The sequence below is a fragment of the Macaca fascicularis genome, chromosome 9 (genome assembly GCF_037993035.2).
Source record: "Macaca fascicularis isolate 582-1 chromosome 9, T2T-MFA8v1.1".
In the NCBI taxonomy this organism is placed as follows: domain Eukaryota; kingdom Metazoa; phylum Chordata; class Mammalia; order Primates; family Cercopithecidae; genus Macaca; species Macaca fascicularis.
Window position 1 is genome coordinate 38,012,412 of NC_088383.1, and position 17,175 is coordinate 38,029,586.

Genomic DNA, 17,175 nt, shown 5'->3' on the forward strand with positions numbered 1-17,175 from the left:
AGAACCTCTTTAAAGCATAAAACTAACAGGGCCTATAAAACAATAACACAATGAAAAATACAAAGTGTCTAAGTAACAACAGGATTAATTGAATAGTACCTCACATCTTAAGATTAACATTGAATGTAAATGGCCTAAATGCTCCAAGTGAACGATTATAGAATGACAGAATGTATAAAAATCCACCAACCACATATTCGCTGTCTTTAAGAGAGTCACCTAACACATAAGGACTCATGAAACTTAAGGTAAAAGGTGGAAAATGATATTCCACGAAAATGAAAACTAAAAGCAAGCAGGAGTAGCTATTCTTATATCAAACAAAACAAACCTTAAAGCTACAAAGCTTTGTTGCTGTACAGTCTGTATCCTTTTTAATATTTAAAAAAAGACAAAGAAGGATACTATATAATGATAAAAGGATTAATCCAACAGGAAGATCAGTTTCCTTTTTTGTCTTAAAAAAAGACAAAGAAGAATACTATATAATGATAAAGGATTAGTCCAACAAGAAAATATTACAATCCCAAATTTATGGGCATCTAACACTGGAGCTCCCAGATTTATAAAACAATTCTTATTAATGAGAAGTGACAACATGGTAGCAGCCCTCACTCATTCTTCTTCTTTTTTTTTTTTTTGAGACAGAGTCTCGCTCTGTTGCCCAGGCTGGAGTGCAGTCGCCGGATCTCAGCTCACTGCAAGCTCCGCCTCCTGGGTTTACGCCATTCTCCTGCCTCAGCCTCCCGAGTAGCTGGGACTACAGGCGCCTGCCACCTCGCCTGGCTATTTTTTTGTATTTTTTAGTAGAGACGGGGTTTCACTGTGTTAGCCAGGATGGTCTTGATCTTCTCACCTCGTGATCCGCCCATCTCGGCCTCCCAAAGTGCTGGGATTACAGGCTTGAGCCACCGCGCCCAGCCCCTCACTCACTCTTGGTACCTTCTTGGCCTCCGGGTCCATTCTGGCTATGCTTGAGGAACCCTTCAGCCTGCCACTGCACTATGAGCCCTCTCTGGGGCTGGCCAAGGCGAGCTGGCTCCCTCTGCTTGCAAGGAGCTGTGGAGGGAGAGGCACTGGCAGGAGTCGGGGCTGCATGTGGCACTTGTGGGCTGGTGCAGGTTCTGGGTGGGTAGGGGCTCTGGGTGCCCTGCATTCGGTGTGGCCGGCCGGTGCCTGCTGGGCTTGATTGGGGGCAAGCTCCCTCTGGGCTGCCAGAGTTCCTGGGCTAGGTGCCACAGTCTGGTGGTGAATACCATTGAGAGGTAAAGCCAGCTGGGCTTCTGGGTCTAGTGGGGACCTGGAGAACTTTTCTGTCTAGCTAAAGGTTTGTAAATGCACCAATCAGCACTCTGTGTCTAGCTAAAGGTTTCTAAATTCACCAATCAACACTCTGTGTCTAGCTAATCTGGTGGGGGACTTGGAGAACTTTTGTGTCTAGCTAAAGGATTATAAACACACCAATCGGCATTCTGTGTCTAGCTAAAGGATTGTAAATGCACAAATCAACACTCTATCAAAACGAACCAATCAACTCTCTGTAAAATGGATCAGTCAGCGCTCTGTAAAATGGACCAATCAGCTCTCTCTAAAATGGACCAATCAGCAGGATATGGGTGGGGACAGTTAAGGGAATAAAAGCAGGCCACCTGAGCCAACAGGGGCAACCGGCTCAGGTCCCTTTCCATGCTGTGGAAGCTTTGTTCTTTCACTCTTTGCAATAAATCTTGCTGCTGCTCACTCTTTAGGTCCATGCCGCCTTTATGAGCTGTAATACTCAAGGTGAAGGTCTGCAGCTTCACTTCTGAAGCCAGTGAGATCACGAACCAACCAGGAGGACTGAACAACTCCAGACGCACCACCTTTATGAGCTATAACATTCACTGTGAAGGTGTGCAGCTTAACTCCTGAAGCCAGGGAGACCACGAAACCACCGGAAGGAATGAATAACTCCAGATGCGCTGCATTTAAGAGCTGTAACACTCACCACAAAGGTCTGCAGCTTCACTCCTGAAGTCAGTGAGACCATGAACCCACCAGACGGAAGAAACTCCAGACACATCTGAACATCTGAAGGAACAAACTCCAGACACACCATCTTTAAGAACTGTAACACTCACTGCGAGGGTCCGTGGCTTCATTCTTGAAGTCAGCGAGACTAATAACCCACCAATTCCGGACACACTAACACCTGAGAACTCAGAAAAACAGCAACACAGTAATAATGGGGAACTTCAATACTTTACTGACAGCACTACACAAATCATCAAGACATAAAGTAAAGAAGCTATGAATTTAAATTACACTCTAGAACAAATACACCTAACAGGCATTCACAGAACGTTCTTCTCCCAAACTGCAGAATATGCATTCTTCTCTTCAGCACATGGAAAATTCATCAAGATATACCATATAATAGGACACAAAAAAACAAGTCTCAATAAATTTAGAGAAATCAAAATCATATCAAGAATTTTCTCAGATCACAGTGAAATAAAACTGGAAATTACCTTTAAAAGGAACCCTTAAAACTCTAAAAATAAATGAAAATTCAACAATCTTCTCTTGATTAATATTTGAGTTAAAAATTAAATCAAGATGGAAATTTAACAATTATTTAAAACGAACAATAATAATGACACAAATTATCCAAACATCTGGGATACTGCAAAAATGGTGCTAAGAGAAAAGTTTATAGCATTAAATGCCTACACCAAAAAGTCTGAAAGAGCACAAATAGACAGCTAAGGTCACACTTCAAGAAACTAGAGAAACAAGAACAAAGTACACCCAAACAAAGCAGAAAGGAAGAAACAACAAAGATAAGAGCAGAACTGAAGGACATTGAAACAAAAAATAGAAAAGATAAATGAAACAAAAAGATATTTTCCCGAAAAGATAAACAAAATTGAGAGCCCATTTGAAGACTAGTCAAGAAAAGAAAAGAGAAAATCTAAATAAGCTCAGTTAGAAATAAAACTGGACATATTACAATCAATAACACAAAAATTATAAAAAATTATTTAAGGCTACTATGAGCACTTTTACATGTACAGACTAGGAAATCTAGAGAAAATTGACAGGTCTTTGAAAATATACAACCCTCTTAAATCAGTAAGAAATAGAAACCATGAAGAACTCAATAACAAGCAGCAAGATGGAATTGGTAATAAAAAGAAAGTTGCCAACAACCAGAAAGGCTAAAACCAGAGGGATTCACAGCTGAATTCAATTAGACATTCAAAGAAGAATTGGTACTATTTCTACTAATACTATTCCAAAAAATAAAGAAAGAGGAAATGTTTCCTAAACTATTCTATGCAGCCAGTATCATACTAATAGCTACAGCAAAGGCTACAACAAAAACGGATATCTACAGACCAATGTCCCTGATGAACATATATGCAAAACTCCTCAACAATATACAGCTAACTGAATTGAACAGTACATCAAAAAGATAATACATCATGACAAAGTAGGTTTTATCCTAGGGATGCAGGGATGGTTTAACATATGCAAGTCAATAAACGTGATACGTCTTATTAACAGAATTTTTTTAAAAGTATGATCATCTTGAAAATGCAGAAAAAGTATTTGATAAAATCCAGAATTATATTATGATAAATTTCCTCAACAAAATAGGCATAGAAGGCACTTACTTCAAACAAATAAAAGCCATTTATGACAAACCCACTGCCAACATCACACTAAATAAGAAAATTTGAAAACATTCCCCTTGAGAACTGCAACAAGACAAGGATGCCCACTTTTATCACTTATATTCAGCATAGTAGTGGAAGTCCTGGCCAGAGCAATCAAACAAGAGAAATACATAAAGGGCATCCAACCTGGGAAAGAGGAATCAAACTGTTTCTGTTCACTGGTGGTATGATCATATACTTAAAATACTCAAAAGGCTCATCTAAAAAGCCTCCAGATTTTATAAACAGATTTAGTAAAGTCTTAGGATACAAAATCAATGTACACAAATTAGTAGCACTGCTATACACCAAAAACAATGAAGCTGAGAATCAAATTAAGAACTCAATCTGTTTTACAATAGCTGCAAAAATAAATAAATGAATAAATAAATAAAATACTTAGAAATATATTTAACAAAAAAAGTGAAAGAGCTCTCTACAAGGAAAATTACAAAACACTGCTGAAAGAAATCATGGATGACCCAAACAAGTGGAAACATATTTCATGCTCATAGATTGTGACATGGTTAAGTTTGTGTCCTTACACTAACCTTATTTTTAATTGTAATTCCCATAATCCCCATTTGCCAAGAAAGAGACTAGGTGGAGGTAATTGGATCATGGGGTGATTTCCCCCATGCTATTTTTGTGGTAGTAAATTCTTATAAATCTGATGGTTTTATAAGAGTTTGATAGTTCCTCCTGTGTTCATTCTCCCTCCTGCTGCCAAGTGAAGAAGGTGCCTTGCTTGCTTCCCCTTTACCTTCCACCATAATTGTAAGTTTTGTGAGTCCTCCCAAGCCCTGTGGAACTGTGAGTCAATTAAATCTCCATTATATTTTATTATATATATAAATATATTTATATAACATATATAATATGTAAATATTATATATCAATAAATAATATATATATATTTCCAGTCTTGGGCACTTCTTTACAGCATATGAAAATAAGCTAATAGATATTAAAAATTATTGTGAAAAATGACCATACTGCCCAAAGCAATCTATAGATTCAATGTAATTATTATCAAAATACCATCATTTTTATTCACAGAACTGGAAAAAAAAACTATTCTAAATTTCATGTGGAACCCATAAAGAGCCTTCAGAGCCAAAGCCATACTAAGCAAAAACAACAAATCTGGAGTCATCACATTACCTGACTTCAAATTATACTTCAAGGCTCTAGTTACCAAAGCAGCATGGTACTGGTATAAAAATAGGCATGCAGACCAACAGAACAGAATAGACAAACCCTGAAATAAAGCCAGATACAGCCAACTGATCTTTGACAAAGCACACAAGAACATAAAATGACACCCTATTCATCAAATGGTGCTTGAATAACTGTCAAGCCACATATAGAAGAATGAAACTAAATCTTCAGCTCTCACCTTATACAAAAATTAACTTCTGATGGATCAAATTCTGAAATCTGAGACTAGAAACCACATAAATTCTAGAAGATAACATCAGAAAACCTCTTCCAGACACTGGCTTAGAAAAAGAATTTATGGCTTAGATCTCATATGCAAATAAAACAAAAATAAATCAATAAATGTGACCTAATCAAACGAAAAAGCTTCTGCATAGCAAATAACAATCAGCCGAGTAAACAGACAACCCAGAGAGACAAAAAATTTGCATGCAAACTATGTATATCAGAAAGAATTAATATCCAGTAACTACAAGCAACTCAGGCAAATTGGCCAGAGAAAAACAAATAATCCCATCAAATATGGGCAAAGGACACGAATAGAAAATTTTTTAAAGAAAATATACAAACAGCCAACAAACATGAAAAAATGCTGAACATCACTAATTATCAGAGAAATGCAAATTAGAACTACAGTGAGATACCCCCTTACTCCTGCATAAATGGGTATAATTAAAAAGTCAAAAAAAAAAGATATTGGCATAGATGTGATAAAAATGGAACACTTTTGCACTGCTGGTGAGAATGTAAGTTAGTACAACCACTATGGAAAGCAGTATGGGTATTCCTTAAAGAACTAAAAGTAGAACTACCATTCAATTTAGCAATCATACTTCTGGGTATCTACCACCCCACCCCCCTTAAAATATAAGTCTTAAAAAAAAAGTCGTTATATGAAAAAGACATATGAACAAGTATGTTTATAGCAGCACAATTCACAATTACAAAGATACAGAATTAACCTAAGTGCCCATCATCCAAGGAGCGGATAAAGAAAATGTGATATATATGCACCATGAAATATGACTCCCTCTTAAAATGGAGCAAAATGATGTCCTTTGCAGCAACTTAAATGGAGTTAGAGGAAATTATTCTAAGTGAAGAAACTCAATAATAAAAAAACAAATATTGTATGTTTTCGCTTATAAGGGGGAGCTAAGCTATGAGAATGCAAATGCATAAGAATAACATTAACATAAGGGACTTATATTATTCTAATATCTAGAATCTACAAGGAACTCAAATCAGCAAGAAAAAGTGAATAATTCCATCAGAAAGCATGCAAAGTTCATGAATAGACAATTATCAAAAAATGATACACAGTCAAAAACATACGAAAAATACTAAACATCACTAATTTTAACTCAAGACAGAAGGTTGGGAGGGGGTGATAATTTAAAAAACATATTGGGTACAGTGTACACTGTTCAGGTGATGCGTGCACAAAAATCTAAGAAATTAAAAACTTACCCATGAACCAAAAACCACCTGTACCCCAAAAATCATTGAAGTAAAAATAAAAATATTTAAATAAATATAAAAGGAATGGAAATATACCAATATATCAACAATATTTGTGGATGATTTTCCATGTATTTCAAATGTTTAATAATGAGTATTTGTTATTTTATAGAACATATCCAAAGAAGCAACACATAATGAGTAAAATTTTTCATCCTCATGTAGATATAGAGCTACATAAAAAATAGTTAATGCTACCCTGAGGAGACTTAGAAACACCTGTATTCTATTGAGATGACTGAGTCTCAAGAAACTTCAATTTTCTTTTGCTCTTTCTTGGTAATGAATGCATCCATCATATGGAAATGTATCCCACGGTCTAGAAAGAAAAAGTCAATGACAAAGGTTGGAATCTTGTGTTTATTCACTAGCTGCCACAGGGAATGGGGCATTAAAGCAAATTAACAACATAAAAATGTTTGTTATGGGATATTTTTGTCTATTTATTTTAAAGTTGCTTAGATTTAAACTTTGTATTTTTTGTTTTTCTTTTATTGACACATAATGTTTTACATATGTATGGGATACATGTGAGTATTTATTACATGCAGAGAATGTGTAATGATCAAGTCAAGGTATATAGGATATCATTTTGAATATACATAATTTCTATGTGATGAGAACATTTCCATACCTCTCTTTTAGCTACTTTGTAATATAAAATATATTGTTAACACAAGTCACACTAGCCTTCCACTGGACATTAAAACTTACTTTTTTCTATGTAAGTGTGTTTTTCCCATTTGCTAGTCTCTGTTCATTTTCCTCTCCCACCCTTCCACACTTCCCAGCCTCTGGTATCTATCAGTCTATTCTCTATCTCTGTGGGACCAAGTTTTTAGCTCTTATGTATGAGTTGAGGACATGTGGTATTTGAATCCTGTGCCTGGCTTATTTCACTCAATGTAGTCACCTCCAGTTGCAAATGACTTAATTTTATTCTTTGTTATAGCTGATATTCCATTGTGTGTGTGAGTGCGTACTACATCTTCTGTATCCATTGGCTCATTGAAGAAACATTGGTTGATTTTGTGTCTTTTTGATTGTGAATAATGCTGTGATACACATGTGAGTGCATGTATCCCTTTGATATACTGATTTAGTTTCCTTTGAGTAAATACCCAATAGTGGGGTCCTGAATCATCTGGAAGTTCTATTTTTACTTTTTGGAGAAATATCTATACTGTTTTCTATACTGGTTGTAGTAATTTACATTCCCACCAACAGCATATAAACATTAATTTTTATCATATTTTCAACCGTGTCTTTTATTTTTTGTCTTTTTAATCATAGCCATTCTAACTGAGGTAAGATGATGCCTCATTGTGCTTCTGATTTGCATTTCCCAGAGAATGTTCAGCATTTTTTCATGGACCTGTTTTTCATTAATGTGTCATCACTTGAGATATATCCATTCATGTCCTTTGACTACTTTTTTAATGAGTCTTTTTAATATTATTCTTGAGTTGCTTGAGTTTCTTATATATTCTAAATATTGGTTGTCAGTTGAACACTTCTCAGTATATTCTATGCAACAGTTTGTCTCTTTGGTGTTTTGATTATTTCTTTTGCAGTGCAGAAGCTTTTTCATTTATGATAGTTTCAATTTTTTAATTTTGCTTTTAGTTGACTGTGGTTTTGAGGTCTTAACCAAAAAATCTTTGCCTGGACCAGTGTTCTGATTTTTATAATGTTTTCTTCTTGTAGTTTTATACTTTCAGGTCTTATGTTTAAGTCATTAATCCATCTTGGGTTGACTTTTGTGTATTGTGAGAGATACAGTTTCAATCTGTTGCATATGGATATTCAATTTTCCCAACACCATTTATTGAAGAAGGTATTCTTTCCCCAGTGTACATTCTAGCTACCTTTGTAGAAAATCAATTGGCTATACAAACAGAAGTGTATTGCTGGGTTCTCTATTTTCTTCCATTGGTTTTGCTCAGGATTAATTTGGCTATTGTAGTTCTTTCTAGGTTTCATACAAATGATAGATTTATGGTTTTTTTTATTTCTATAAAAATGATGTTATTTTGGTAGCAATTGCATTGACTCTAGATTTCTTTGGATGATGTAGTCATTTTAATGATAGTAATTTTTTCTATCCATGAGCATGAGATTTCTTTAAATTTGTTTGTGTCCTCTTCAATTTCTTTCATCAGTGTTCTGTAGTTATCTTCACAAACATTTTTCATGTCTTGGTTAAATTTACTTGTTGGTAATTTATATAGCTATTGTAAACAGGATTGCCTTCTAGCTTCATTTTTTGACTATTTTATTGTCAATGTGTTAAAAAACTACTGATTTTTGTGTGTTAATTATTTTTTTTCGATGGAGTTTTGCTCTTTCAGCCAGGCTGGAGTGCAATGGCATGATCTCAGCTCACTGCAACCTCTGCCTTCTGGGTTCAAGTGATTCTCCTGCCTCAGTCTCCAGACTAGCTGGGACTACAGGTGCATGCCACCACGGGCTAGTTTTTTCACTTTTAGTAGATACAGGGTCTCACCATGTTGGCCAGGCTGTTCTTGAACTCTTGGCCTCAGGAGAGTCACCTGCCTTGGCCTCCCAAAGTGCTAGGAATTCAGGCATGAACCACAGCACCTGGCCTTGTTTGTGAGTTCTTACTGTCTTTTATTGGAGTCTTTTTTAGGTTTTTCTATATAAAAAATTATGTCATCTGCAAAGTGGACAATTTACCTTCCTTTTGCAAGTCAATTTGGATGTCTGTTTTTGTTTTTTTTGTTTTTTTCTCTTGCCAGATTACTGATTAGGACTTTCATGTTCAATAAGATTTGTGAAAGTGAATGTTCTTGTTTTGTTCGGTGTCTTAGAGAAAAAGCTTTCAGCTTTTGTCTGTTCAGTATATTGTTAGCTTTGGGTTTGTCACATATGACCTTTACTACTTTACAGAATGATCTTTCTATGTCTAGTTTGTTGAGAGTTTTTAATATGAACAGATGTTAAATTTTATCAATTACTTTTTCTACATCTATTGACCTAGGTATATGGGTTTTGTCCTTCATTCTACTGAGGCAACGTATTCAGTGTATTGATGTGTATGCAAGCATCCTTGAATTTTGGTATAAATTTCACTTGATCATGGTGCATTACCTTTTGATGTGCTGTAGCATTTGGTTTGCTAACGTTTTATTAAAGATTGTTGCATCTATGTTTATTACAGATATTGGCCCATAGTTTTGTGTTGTTGGTGGTGGATCCTTGTCTTGTTTGGTATTGTGTCCTCACAAAATAAGTTTGGAAGCATTCCTTTCTCTTATGTGTTTTTGAAATAGTTTGAGGAGGATTGGTGTTCATTCATTTTTTATACATTTGGAATAATTCAGCAGTTATTCGACCTGATTTTGTCTCTTTTTTTGTTGGGAGACATTTTTTTACTGACTCAGTCTCATTATTCATTGATCACTTCAGTTTTTCTACTTCTGATTCAGTCTGGATAGGTTATGTGTTTATAGAAATTCAATCATTTCCTCTATATTTTCCTGTTTGTTAGCATTTATAATATTCTCTAATTATCTTTGGTATTTCTGTGATATCAATTGTAATGTCTGTTCTTTTATTTTGCTGATTTGTTTCTTATCTCTTTTCTTGGTTAGTCAAGCTAGCAGTTTATCAATATTGGTTATATTTTTGAATAACATATCGCTTCATTGACCTTTGTATTTCTTTCCTTAGTCTCTCTTTAGTTTTTCTCCAATCTTTATTATTTCTTTCATCCTGCAAATTTTGGGTTTGCTGTGTCCTTGCTTTTTCACTTCCTTGAGGTGCATTGTTAGATTGTTTATATGAAATCTTTCTGCTTTCTGGTGTAGATGTTTATTGCTATTGCCTACCTGTTCTTAATGTGTTTGCTGTATAGTATAGATTTTGATATGTCGTGTTTTCATTTTCACTTCTTTCAATAGTTAAAAACATATCCATCTTGAAAACCAAACACTGCATGTTCTCACTCATAGTGTGTGATAGATATACAGCTGTTGTTACCATGGTGATGGCCAGTGTCATGCAGAAGATTGTACCTTGCTATTCTCTTGCTCAGTGGAATTCTTGCGGGCAATCAGCAAAAAGGGAAAAGCAAAAAAGGTAGGAAATATAATGGTCACATTGAAAGTAAGTCATTAACCATTCCACAGGATATTGACCTTCATCTAGAAACAAAGTCAGATACAGAAGTCAATACTTTAGTATTGCATTATTTTCCAGAATACCAGTGACTGGTGGATTTCACAGTGGCTGCTACAGTTGTGTATCTAGTAACTGAAGTCTATTACAAGTTTATGAAGCTTACACAGGAAATGAGTATCAGCTTAGTTTGGTGCCGGTTTGTTTTGTCTTTTGCAATCAAAGTTCTATTTTCGTTAACTACACAATATATTAAAGTAGAATATGGTGGTGAAAAATCTATTTGTGTCACCTTTGGATTTTTTTTCCTTGACAAAGCAATGGTAGTGTTGATTGTAACAGAAAATTATCTGGAATTTGGACTTGAAACAGGATTTACAAATTTTTCAGATAGTGTGATGCAGTTTCTTGAAAAGCAAGGTTTAGAATCTCAGAGTCCTGTTTCAAAACTTACTTTCAAATTTTTCCTGGCTATTTTCTGTTCACTCTTTGGGGCTTTCTTGACATTTCCTGGATTACGACTGGCTCAAATGCTTCTGGATGCCCTGAATTTGACAACAGAAAAAATTACACAAACGTTACTTCATATCAGCTTCTTGGCACATTTATTTATGGTTTTGCTCTGGGTAAAACCAGTCACCAAAGACTACATTAAGAACCCAACCTTGGGTGAAGAAAGTATCCCTTTAATGCCAGAAGCCACATTCGATACTCCGCGACTCTGGTTAATAATCCTGCTGTGTGCTTTGTGGTTGGCCATGATGTGTAGTCACCTGCAAGCTTATTTAAATTTAGCCCAAAAATGTGTGGATCAGATGAAGAAAGAAGCAGGGTGAATAAGTACAGTTGAGCTACAGAAAATGGTGGCTTGAGTCTTTTATTATCTTTGTGTCATTGCACTGCAGTATGTGGTGCCTCTGGTAATGCTGTTTCACACCACTCTGCTTTTGAAAACACTAGGCAATCATTCCTGGGGTATTTATCCAGAATCTATCTCTACCTTACCAGTGGATAATAGTCTGCTCTACAATTTTGTTTACTCTGAATTACCGTCAGCTGAAGGGAAGATGAAGGTTACTGTTACACAAATAACAGTGACACTGAGCAGCTTAAAAATAGTTTTACTCCTCTTCTTTTTTGAGGACTTCTGTCTTTTCTAACCTGGTGGATTGCTGCTTGCCTCTTTTCTACAAGCCTTTTTTGGGCTTTTTTTCACCAATATCTGACTGTGGCATGAATCTCAGTTAACAAAAAAACATATCAAAATCACACTTTAAATTCAAATATTTGTGTCCTTAAAGGGCTGATGAAAACCAGAAGAAAGTAAATACAATGGGAAAAAAATCAGAATATCTTGTATTAAATGTTTCCTTTGTATTCTCAGGGTGAATTAATGTTATAATATTTAAAATTACAAAATAGATTGTTAACTGTTACGCTGTGGCATTGGAATTTTAACTCTCTGTATTTACTGGTATGAGAGGGCTATCTACAAGGGTAATATTTCTGATTACCTTGGTTGACAGAAACCTCCAGCAGTCTTTGAAACATCTCAAATGACTCTAGTTATTGATTGCTTTTAACGGTATTATGGTACTGTTGGTAGTTATAGTGGCTGTCTATAGAACAACCTTCAAACTGAGCCATGCTTTAGGGGAGGGAAAGGGGCTAAAGTCTCTTCTGTTGGTAATGTATTAGTTACTCCTGAAATGATAAAATCCAACAGAAAGGAAGAGATAGCTACTGTATATTACAGTAAAGAAAACTGCATAGTTATTTTAAATTTAATGGAGGTGAATATGGTTAATATCTACAACTACTTCAGCTTGAGAATAGGAAGAGTATTGTTTTAAAACATATTCTACCCAACTAGAGGGTTCTTTTAAAATGATTGGCCATATGAACATTTGTAATCTTGCCATTAGGCTTGGACCTGCCATATTTTATTTTATTCTATGATCCTAAATAGTTCCTTTTAATAGTCTAAAAGTATTTATCAAACTGATCAGACTTTAAAGAAATTACTTTGTAAACCTGCTGACTACCTGTATGTATTGTACATTTATTATATATTAAATATATAATATATTGAGATTATAAAAGATGGGAATATTGATTCCTTATAATATTTTAAGTTGCAGAATGTATGTTAAAAAGTGATTTGAATGAGATGATTTGTATCTAGAAATTTTATTTCCTTTTGGAATGAGATTAAAATACATTTTTAAAGTTCAAAAAAATGTCCATCTTAACTATTAATTGATTCAGTGGTCATTTGGGATTATGTTATTTAATTTTCATGTATTGATATAATTTCCAAAGATCTTCTTGGTGTAGATTTTTACTTGTATTTTATGGTGGTTTGAGTTATTTGCAATACATATTTTTTCAATGTGTTGTCATGTATATCCTATTGTGTTTTATTTTTATTTATTTATTTATTTATTTATTTTTGAGACAGAGTCTTGCACTGTCGCCCAGGCTGGAGTGCAGTGGCATGATCTCAACTCATTGCAAGCTCCGCCACCCGGGTTCATACCAGTTCTCCTGCCTCATCCTCCTGAGTAGCTGGGACTACAGGTGCTGGCCACCACACCCAGCTAATTTTTTGTACTTTTAGTAGAGATGTGGTTTCACTGTGTTAGCCAGGACAGTCTCGATCTCCTGACCTCATGATCTGCCCACCTCAGCCTCCCAAAGTGCTCGGATTACAGGCTTGAGCCACCATGCTGGGCCAGCCTATTGTTTTTCAGATGTTGAGATTTGTAGTCTGTTATGGAGAATATGCTAATAAAAAGAATGCTTATTCTGCCTTTGTTGGATAAAATGTTTTGTAAATATCTATGAAAATCATTTGGCCTAAATTCCAGTTTAAATCCAATGTTTGTTTTTTGATTTACTGTTTTAATAATCTTTTTCATTCTGAGGTGGGGTGTTAAAGTTTCCCACAGTTATTGTATTGCAGTCTATTCCTCTCTTTAGATGTAGTAATATTTGCTTTATGAATCTGGGTACTCCAGTGTTTGGTGAATATATATACTCAGAATTTTTATATTCTAACTTAAATTCTGGGTTGTGTGGTATAAGTATAGACATTTCTGCTTACTTTTGGTTTCTTGTTGCATGAAATATCTTTTTTCATGCTTTTATTTTCTTGTCTATATTTGTCTTAATAGGTAAGGTGCATTTCTTGTAGGCAGCCTATAGTCAGACCATGTTTTCTAAGTTCATTCACACAGTCTATTATCTTAAGTGAATAATACAATACATTTACATTCAAGGTTGTCTTTGATATCTAAGGTAGTGTTTCTGTTATTGTCTTAACTGTTTTATATATTCTTTGTTCCTTACTATTTATCTGACTTTGTCATTGCTCTTTGTTAGTTTTTTATAGTGGTGCCATGAGTCCTTGTTCTTCCTTTTTTGTGTATTTGCTTTACCAATGGGTTTTTTACTTTTATGTGTTTTCATGAAGGTTATCCTTTTGCTTCCAAGTTTAGAATTCATTTTATAAATAATTTTCATCTTAATTTCTTTGTTGACTTCATGGTCATTCATGTTGTTTAAATTTCATTTATTTGTATAGTTTCCAGAATTTCTCTTGGTATTGATTTCTAGTTTTGCTCCACTGTGGTCAGAGAAGATACTTAATCTGATTTTGGTATTTTAAAATTTGTTGAGACTTATTTTGTGGCCTAAAATATGGTCTATTTTGGACAATAATCCATGTACTGATGAGAAGAATGTATATTCTGCAGTTGTTGAGTAGAATGTTCTGTAAATATCTGTTAAGTCATTTGGTCTAAAGTCCAATTTTAGTCCAATGTTTGTTTCTTTTCTGTCTAGATAATTTGCCTAATGCTCTGAATGGTGTGTTGAATTTCCCAAGTATTATTGTATTGCTCCCTATCTCTCTGTTTATGACTAAATATTGGTTTTATAAATGTGGGTAATCCAGCATTTTGTAAATATATATTTATAATATGCATGTTCTTAATGAATTGACCCCTTTATTATTATATAATAATCCTTTTGCATTTTCTTAACTGTTTTTGACTTAAGGTATGACTTATCTGATATAAGTGTAGCTTCTCGTTTTTGCTTTTAGTTTTCATTTACATGGAATATCTTTTTCCATGCCTTTACAGGTAACATGAGTTTCTTGGAAGCAGCATATAGCTCAAAAATGTTTCTAAATGTATTCAGCCAATCTATATATTTTTAAATGAATATTTAATCCATTTACAATCAAGGTTTACATTGATATCTGTGGTTTTGTTCCTGTCATGTTGTTGTTTTCTAGTTAATTTATAAATTATTTGAATTTTTCATTTTCTTTGACTGTCGTTGTTTGGTGGAGTCCTGTAGTAGAGTCCTATGATTTGTTTCTCTTCCTCCTTCGTGTGATTGCTTTACCAGTGAGTTTTATACTTTCATGTGTTTTCCTGGTTGTAAATATTGTCTTTTTACTTCCACGTTTAGGAATCAGTTGAGCATTTTTTGTAGGGCCAGTCTAGTGGTGACACATTTCTTCAGCATTTACTTGTCTGGAAAAGATTGATTTATACTTTATTTATAAAGTTCAGCCCTGCTGAATGTAGAATTCTTAGCTGACTTTATTTTTTCTTAGAGCATTTTGAAAATGCCATCCCACTGTTTTCTGGCCTTTATGGTTTCTCCTGAGAAACCCACTGTTAGTCTGATGGGGTCTCCTTCATAGGTGAATAGATGCACTTTTCTTTCTGATTTTAGAATCTGTGCATTTACACCGATTTGAGACAGTCGGATTTTAATGTGCAGTGGTGAAGTCCTTTTTGCACTGCATTTGTTAGGGATCACTGAGCCTTCCATATCTGAATGTCTAAATCTCTTGCTAAATGTGGAAAGATTTTATCTATTATTTCATTAAATAGGTTCTCTAGGCCTTTTGAATTCTCCTAACCTTGATAATACAATTCATAAATTGGTTTGCCCTATGTAGTCCCAAATGTCTCAAAGAGTTTCACTTATTTTAAAAATTCATTTTGCAAAATTTTGTCTTGATTATTTTAAAAGACCTATCTTCAAGTCATAGAATTTTTTTTCTTTTCCTTGGTATAACCTATTTTTTAACGTTTTAAATGTGTTTTGGGTTTCCTCCAATAATTTTTTTTTTCCTTCAGAATTTCTGGTTTTTATTTTCTTTTCTAAGATACCTATTTCCTTTCTCATTTGTACCTTGAATTGATTTTCTGACTTTCTTTTATTGGTTTTCAGATTTCCCTTGCATCTCACTGAGCTTCTTTAAACTTAATGTTTTGTATTTTTTAGGGGTTGATGAATACGTTTGTTATCATGATAATGGTGAGGGTTTCATGGGTATACATGTGTCAAAACTTAGCCAAATTTTACACTATAAACAGGTGCAGTTTATTGTATGGAAATTATACATCAATCAAAACATTAAAATAGAGCCACAAACTCCTTTATATTTCTCTCAATATGAGATGGATTATAATTCTCTTCCCCTTGAGTGTGGATTGGCCATATATGTCAGTACAGAATAATATTTCTGTACTGCAAAAGATACTGATAAAAGAATAAAAAGAAAAGGCACAGAATGGGAGAAAATAATTGAAAAACACATAACTGATAAGAGACTGGTATCCAAATATGCAAAAAATAAAAAACACTCAAAACTCAAGAATGAAAAATAAACAACCCGGCCAGGTGCAGTGGCTCACACCTGTAATCCCACCATCTTGTGAGGCCGAGGCAGGTGGATCACGAGGTCAGGAGATGGAGACTATCTCCTAACTAACATGGTGAAACCCTGTCTCTACTAAAAATGGCTAACCCGGTGAAACCTTGTCTCTACTAAAAATACAAAAAAGAAAAAAATTAGCCAGGTGGCGTGGTGGCGGGTGCATGTAGTCCCAGCTACTCGGGAGGCTGAGGCAGGACATGGCGTGAACCCAGGAGAGGGAGCTTGCGGTGAGCCAAGATTGTGCCACTGCAATCCAGCCTGGGCGGCAGAGCGAGACTCTGTCTCAAAAAATAAACAATAAAAAACACTTAAAACTCAAGAATAAAAAAATAAACAACCCAATTATAAAATGGCAAAGGATTCAAACAAATACAAATGTAAAAGTTGTAAGGCTTCACTAAAGAGCATGAAAGTATGGCAAATAAGCATATGTTAAGATGTTCAGCATCATGTGTCATTAGGAAATAGAAATTTAAAATAACAATGACATACTGCTACACCCATATTAGAATGGCTAAAATCTAAAACACTGACTACACTAACCCTAGCAAGGATGTAGAGTAACAAGAGCTTTCATTTATTGTTGGTGGAAATGTTTATACATTCTATTTATATATTCTATAGTTTTATATATTCTATTGGATAATTTAAATGTATTTTCCTTCTCATAATCTTCCTATAATTATATTTATATTTTTATACTTTGTCTTTATTTGGTGATATTCATTCTGCTCAATATTTTAGTTTACTAATCTTTTTATCATGTGAGTCTAACTTGATATTTAACCCAAATATTGTGTATTAAACTTATTCATTTTTTTTCAATTTATCTTTGGCTCCTTTCCA

General features: G+C 34.5%; 1 long non-coding RNA gene and 1 pseudogene across 1 annotated transcript in view; both read left to right on the plus strand.

The window, feature by feature from the left end:
• LOC135964939 (uncharacterized) overlaps window positions 1-17,175 on the plus strand; it is a 50,971-nt gene that overhangs the window by 27,116 nt on the left and 6,680 nt on the right. Inside the window, exon 4 of the long non-coding RNA XR_010577681.1 lies at window positions 15,216-15,303. This is a non-coding gene — a long non-coding RNA (uncharacterized lncRNA). The remainder of the gene's footprint in view (window positions 1-15,215; window positions 15,304-17,175) is intronic.
• Window positions 9,620-11,820, plus strand: LOC135964938 (transmembrane protein 161B pseudogene; annotated as a pseudogene).